The sequence below is a fragment of the Bidens hawaiensis genome, unplaced genomic scaffold, assembly GCF_021521415.1.
Source record: "Bidens hawaiensis isolate Kalapana, Puna unplaced genomic scaffold, B.hawaiensis_p1.1 tig00010465_1, whole genome shotgun sequence".
NCBI classification, from domain to species: domain Eukaryota; kingdom Viridiplantae; phylum Streptophyta; class Magnoliopsida; order Asterales; family Asteraceae; genus Bidens; species Bidens hawaiensis.
In genome coordinates, this window is record NW_027491798.1 from 462,175 (window position 1) to 469,624 (window position 7,450).

The window sequence follows — 7,450 nt, forward strand, 5'->3', positions numbered from 1 at the left end:
AAGCATAGGGTTGGCCCATAAAACCATAAATGTATTGACTAATACAAACAAAAAATAAAAATGCTCTTAAAGAGGTGCAAACCCATCATGCGATAATTAATAATAGCTACTCAGTTGAATAATAACCAAAGTTTCAAGACATCAGGTTGTTATATCAATAAAACTGCACACATTTAAAAACCTATATTCTTCAAGGCTACTCTTTTTACCAAGTTTAATAAAACACCAGTATCAACAAAAGACGACTCTCATTCATGCTGATCCTGCAAAACATGACACAAAATTCAGCCAATTAATATCACCACCTTAAAGTGTATATCTATCATTTTATTATAATACTACAATCTTACTGAAACAATATAAATTTTAGTGAACATTTATAAAAAAAGTATATCTTGGACAGGTCAACCCAACCCATGTTAACCCGTATTACATGTCGCAACCCAAACCTTATTTTAAACCGTTATTAGCCAAACCGACCCCGTCCAGTTACATATATAAATAATATATGGTATCAAACAAGTTTTTGCTTCCTTACCAAGAAACCAAAACACAACAGCACTTGTAAATCTATATTCCATCATATACCTACCTGCAATAAACGAATTAAAATATTACATAAACAATATAAGTTTCATAATTTAATTAGTTACATTATAAATATAATGTGGTATTAAACAAGTATTTGCTTCCTCACCAAATAAACTGAAACAGTGCAGCACTTGTAAATCTAACACTTCACATAGTCTATATAATCCAACATCGTATACCTACAGTAAACAATTAGATCATTACATTAACAACATAAGCTTTAAAACATTATTTAAAATACTAAGTGTAGTAATTAATATTTACCTCAATACTGCTTGTCAACTTTAGATTTCTTTCAAGAAAGGATCTTAAATATCTGCAGGCCCCGACTAAACGCGTCATTAAACAAAATCCGTGTTTGCATCGACTGAAAACCCGGCATCCATGACAAAAACGCCACCGGCGCCATTATAATCACTCCAAACATGATGTCATAAAGTCGGGCCACCGATACAACCGTACCCCAAATCCAAGTATTCTTCAAAACGGGCCTAAACGCTTGTGCAATCAACAAAAACCCCCAACCCGTCGGAATAAACGCGAGCAAGCTCGTGAACAAATCAACAAACTCGAATTGTGTAAACTGAACCAACGCTGCGATAATAACTAATCCAATAATAATAACGACAAACTGAACCAGCCGGTAGTATATGTGCTCTCTAGCAGCAAAATTGTCACGCGCGTATGCAATAATAGAATAAATCACAAGCGCGACAATTATGTATATCCAATAAAGCAAGTAAACCGCAATGCTATTACTACCGGCTGCGATACCTAGCTGGTAAACGATCGCGTATTGGAAAAAAAAAAACCGTAAATCCAAAATTATTTCAAATAATTTCCCGAAGAACCCGGTTGTTCTTAAATGATCCTGTTCTTCATACCACCATGCTTCCCAACTTTCCTCCGGTCTTGCAAAAACGCCACCCGAAAACCATATCCATTCCATGAAATCATCAAAATCGTACACGGTTTTCAACCAATCGAACCCGGATGGATTGAAAATAAACGGGCCCATGATCCACGAAAACACGAGAAACCAGCTTGAAATGGTTAATGCAATGTAAGTAAAAGTTCCTTTTGCAACCGGGCTGTAACCCGCGTAAATCGTGAGTATAAACCCGAGCTCGATGGCTTTAACAAAATGTGACCGCGCGTAAAGTCGGTAATTATCAGCAAACTTTTTATGCTCGACTACGAACCCTCGGCCCGTGGCGCGGTATTTTGCCCCACCGTGAAGAATCGTGCGACCGAAGTAGTGGGCCCGTGTGCCCAACGAGAACGTAAAGAAAACGGACGATAACTGTAGCTGCATTGTCATGAAATCCCAAATGGCGTTTAGAAACCCGAGCTCGAGTGAGTTTTCAACTATCATCGGTAATGCAGTAAAAAGCCCAAGTTGGACAATGAACTGTTGGTTTAGAATCATGCCCAATGCTCGGTTTGTGTTAGCGTCATCTGCAACCGAGCTCTCCACCCCGCTTAATGCGAGATACAATCGGCCCCATAAAAACACGTAAACGGTTAATGAAATCATCAGCGTGTTGAAAAAGAACCCGACTGTCGTGTAGTAAAACGAAAGCATTCGGAAGAAATCAAGAAATCAAGCCGGTGACCTAAACGATAAACGTCTCGGCTCAAAACTTGCTCACCGTTTCCGCTTGCAACTTTCGCTTCAAACATTGAAACTTGATTTAACCCAACATCTCGTCCTTTCCCGACTTGAATATACTCATGATGGGTCACGTTACCGCCTCGTAAAGTGCAGTTAAAACCCGCGAATATGTCTTCACTTAAGTTGATTAACCTTGAGGCTTTACTAATCCCGCCACGTGTCAAGAACCAGATCCTGTCAAACACATCTGGATGACCGTAATGCAACCGGATCTTTAACGGGTTCGCTAAAACCCATTGACCGAGTGTCACAAAACTCGTTTCTTGGGCTGACATGAACCAAGCGAGTGAAGAAACCGAGCCCGTGAAGATATTTTCTCGAACACCTAAAATAGTCGGCTTACGGATACCATAATAGCTACGGAATTCCTCCAACAGGTTCCTCATTTTAAGTGCTTCCTCAAAATAATTATCTTGATTCATATCGATTGTTTGGACCGCATCACCACGAGTAAAAATCATGGCATGGTTTTGATTCTCGGGTTTTCCCTCCCCGAGCTTTAACGGGCCGGGCAATTTGACCCGATAAATCTCCACTTCTTTTTCCAATTCTTGATCATACTTCACAAGAACCGAGTAAAATTCCGACACGTCATTGCCTAATGCCACCTCATCAACATACGCGACACGAAGAGCCTCGTTTTTCATCAAATACAAAATCTCATCTGCGTGTGGGTCCTTTTTCTCCTTTTGAGCCCCGTAAATCTGACACGCAACCACATACGTATATTTCATCAAAGCGGTCCCGTATTCGTGACCTTTAAACAAAGCACTAACGGTACTGTCGGCCCGACTTATCCCTCGGGCCGCCACGGCACCAACACTATCACCGCTACTGCCATGTTCCATAGGCACGAGTTCAACCGACCTTTCACGAATGTCCACCTCAGAAGCCGAATCAAGAAACGCGAGCATTTTCAAAGCCCGATAATAATACATCATTCCCCTAACCGTACGGGCCAATGTTTGACCTCTGTATGAAGCCCAAAGCCGAAGCTCCCGGAGTTTGACCGTCCATAAATCACAATCTGATTTCATTCCTTCACGTTTCATCCGTTCCAAAAAGTTTTTCCACTCGTCCGCATAAATCGTTTGCAGATAATAAAGCGTCGACACACCGTCTTCGTTCTCGGTTCTAAGCTGTTCTTTGTTATACACAACTTCTTCATTGTAATAAGGCGTCAAGACACTAAACGCCATCATCTTTTCAACCTGTGGCGCGTGTGGCATGTTCATAAACAACGAGTTGCTAAAAAACGCGATTCTTCGTCTCGCTTCAAGATTCATGGGAACATTATTCATTGCGTCTCGGGATATAAGAATCGTGTGCAACCGTCTAGCTTGTCGGTAAAAAACATCACCTTTTGAACCAGGTAACTCGACTGCGTTTTCAAAAAGCAGACTGTCACCTGGAGCAGGCCTGCTCGGGGCTAAACCATCTTCTTTTAACCGATCCATGTTTCGCTTCTCTTTAAAGAAATCCCGTGTAACAACCTCATATAATGCCTGTAACGTATTCACCACTTTGTTAACGTTTTTCTCGGCCTTTATTAACAGACCCACAAGTGTTGTGAGCTGTGAATGAATCTCGGGAAGCATTAGCATGTTAAAGGTTGTTGTAAAACTCTTGTTGTCGACTGCGTTCTCGATTACTTGGAAGAAAGTAGCGATGATGGAATGTTCGAGTGTGTTGAACTTTACTATAATGAGCAGCAGGTGTTTAATGCTATTGTAAGCCTCTATAACCGCACACCGTCTGTACTCGTTTTTAGCTATTTTGTACCAAATCCATCTGTCGGGTGCGTCGACTAGCTCTTTAGCTTGACTAAGTGCGAGAAGCAACTCGTTACACAGTAATAAACACGGCCAACGAACCACTCCAACATTCCAAGTATTCGGTGGTAACTCAAGCAATTCGAATTCCCGATCACTAACAATATCTTCTTCCCGAAAGGTTAAAATAATCTCATTCCTCACCAAGGTGAACTTATGAGCCTCGATTTGATTCGACTCCAGTATCTTAAATGGTCTACCAAACCCGTACCGCAGTTTCAATCTATGAATCGCGTCTTTAAATTTACTCTTTATCGTCCCGATTTGATTCAACATTTGTTCTTCAGGCATGAGATTAAATTTCATTGCACTCGCGAAAAACTGAAACCGCAATCTCAACTGTTGCATGTTTCTAATCTCGCCCAGATGGTTTAACAACCCGACCATCATACCAACTATCGACGAATAAATCGAGTACCAAATCTGTAAATCCATCAAGTAAATCAACACAACCGGTGCCCAAAGAAGCCCGACCACAAACCGGTTACTACTACCAAAAAACTGGTGCCATTCATACTTGACATCATTCAGGTCTAACAGATCTTTAGTGGGTCGGATCATCGGTTTTATCAGCAAAAAGTAACTGAAACAAAACTTGGTAGCCAAAACCGTGATCCAGAAAACCGAATATTTAATATTATCAACCAGACCTTCACGAAGACCACGACCCACAAAGCTTCGGGTCTGAAACCACCAAGTAATCATGTAAAAGACCCGCCAGTTGGTGTTTTCAAGAAAGTTGTGAATCCATGGAATAATAAACAACGCCACGGCTAAAATCTCTGGGATCAAGAACACAAACCCGAGCTCAAGAAAAGTAAATATCCTATCATTAGCTGCATCAGACCACCGGCGATCACGATCCTTTTGGTCCCAAATCCTTTTATAAAAGACCACAAAAACCACAATCCAACCCACGGATACAACCACCTTCAACACCATCCTTAACCCGAGCCATAATGTCTCCCGAGACACGAGCTTATACTGCGTCACCGCATCCAAAACATACTTAACAAACCTTAACGCACTCCACGTTATAAAAACCAACAAAACCCTAACTTGAACGTCTCTACCCCGCAACGCCTGCCAGGGGAAATCCTTGTCATCGTCCCACGAGACAATAACCGCAGCCTGTAGAAACAAAACCAACATAATCCACAGCTTATCAAAACTCCTAAACAAGTTGAAAAACGAGCGTTGTTCAACGAACCCGGTCTTGCCAACCCCCCTGAAAAAGCTACCCCCGGCATCAATGGGCCATTTCAACCGACAGAAACACCTCCGACTCCAGAAATACTCGTTGACATCATCATAGTTTCGCCAATGCGAGTGCGGGGCGGTCCCGTTGTGACTGTTGTCGGCCTCGGTTTTGACCACATTGTAAATCGGTTTGACGAGGCGTTCCAGGAAGGCGTTTTGGCCCGAAATGGAAGGTAATACCGGCCTGCCGGTGTTTTTGTCTATGCAATCCTCTAATACCTGGTTCAGTTTCATGGCCATATGATGAAATATGTAGCATAGGCATTCGGGCATAAAGCGGAGGTTGGCGGACTCGCCCCATATTAGAAGATACAGACCCACATAGAGAAGATCCCGCCGGTGATCGGAATTGTTTTTGCGGTGGTCAGAGATCCGTACATTGGATTTGCGGCCGAGGAAGGAGCACCAGTGGGTGTAGTTGTTCAAGAGCTTCCTGCGGAAGCGTCGGAGGACGGTGGGATCGAGGGTGTCCGTGTCCGGAGGAGGTTGCTGTCGCATCTGTGAGTTGGCCAGGTGGAGCACGAGGTGTTCTCGTTGGTTGTCGACGTTGGCGGATTGGAAGCCGAAGAAGAAGCCGAGCCAGTCGAGGAGGTCGTAGTGAGGCTGCCACGGGACGAAGGGTGGTTTGCGGAGGTCTCCGACGGCGCGTAGGGCGGCGGAGGCGGCGCGGACTTCAGGGTAACGGAGGGAGTGGTGGTCGGTTAGGAGGTTGTGGATGGGGATGATGTTGTACGGGGGACGGTGGAGCCTGGACATTGATGATGATGATGATTTATAGAGAGAGAGTATGGGGGTTTCGAAGGGGTTAGCGTATAGCAGCAGAAAATATGATGATGATGATGATGAAGAAGAAGGTGGTGAGTGAATAAGTGAGGGCGCGTGGGTTGCCTTTATGCAATGACCCTATTACAACCTAAATATAAATTTGCTCCCCTTCTAACTGAGTGCCACGTGTCAAAATTCGTATCCGTAGCTCCTTCACTACACATAGCGTAATGGACGAAGTTTCCATGTGTCATAGACATGTTTGTAATCGTATTTTTCTGATCCTTACACATATTTTATAGTTAAATTCAAAACTTTTCATAAATTAACCTTATCTCCTTATCTAGTTTATTTTTTAAACTTGTATTAATGTGAAGTAGCTCATACCCTTAAATAAGAGGGAATTGACAATATATAGACTAAAGAAATAAAGGGTCAAGTTATTCTACAAAGGGTAATAAAAATAAGAAGTGTGAGAAGCCATAAATAATTGACATGTGTTAAGTGGAGACCAAAAGAAAAAGGGTATAGTGGTAGTTATACAACCCCAATCATTTTAGAACATCATTAACTTTTTTGTATGATAATTTTAAAAAAAAATCATCATAATAACAAGCGTTTTTTTATCTTTAATATGAGTATGATTTTTGTTATATACAATTTAAAACAAAAATTACGTCATTGTGTCTTTTCGCACACCATTGTGTCTTTTCGCTTATAATTGTGTCTTTTTTCGTCATTGTGTCTTTTCGCACACCATTGTGTCTTTTCGCTTATAATTGTGTCGTTTTCGTCATTGTCTTTTCGCACACCATTGTGTCTTTTCGCTTATCATTGTGTCTTTTCGCTTATCATTGTGTATTTTTTCGTCATTGTGTTTTTCCGCACACCATTGTGTCTTTTCGCTTATAATTGTGTCTTTTTTCGTCATTGTGTCTTTTCACACACCATTATGTCTTTTCGCTTATCATTGTGTCTTTTTTCGTCATTGTGTCTTTTTTTCGTCATTATGTCTTTTCGCACACCATTGTGTCTTTTCGCTTATCATTGTGTCTTTTTTCGTCATTGGTCTTTTCGCTTATCATTGTGTCTTTTTTCGTCATTGTGTTTTTCAACTCATCATTATGTTTTTTTAAATACTAATAACACCATTGTGTAATAATAATATGTAAAAATAATGATAAAATAACAACTTATCTAATACATAAAACACAATGATTAATACATGTTACACAATAACTTGAAACGTAAAACACAATGGTGAACACGTATAACACAATGACCTAAAACGTAAGACACAATGGTGAATATTTATAACACAATGACC

The 7,450-nt window shown here is 41.2% G+C and overlaps 1 non-coding gene and 1 pseudogene across 1 annotated transcript; both read right to left on the minus strand.

Annotated features, from left to right (window-relative positions):
* Positions 1-737: 737 nt before the first annotated feature.
* Positions 738-6,252, minus strand: LOC143535313 (callose synthase 12 pseudogene; annotated as a pseudogene).
* LOC143535316 (small nucleolar RNA J33) lies at positions 3,140-3,218 on the minus strand. The gene has a single exon (XR_013135694.1). It is a non-coding gene; the product is annotated as a small nucleolar RNA J33 (small nucleolar RNA).
* Positions 6,253-7,450: the final 1,198 nt, after the last annotated feature.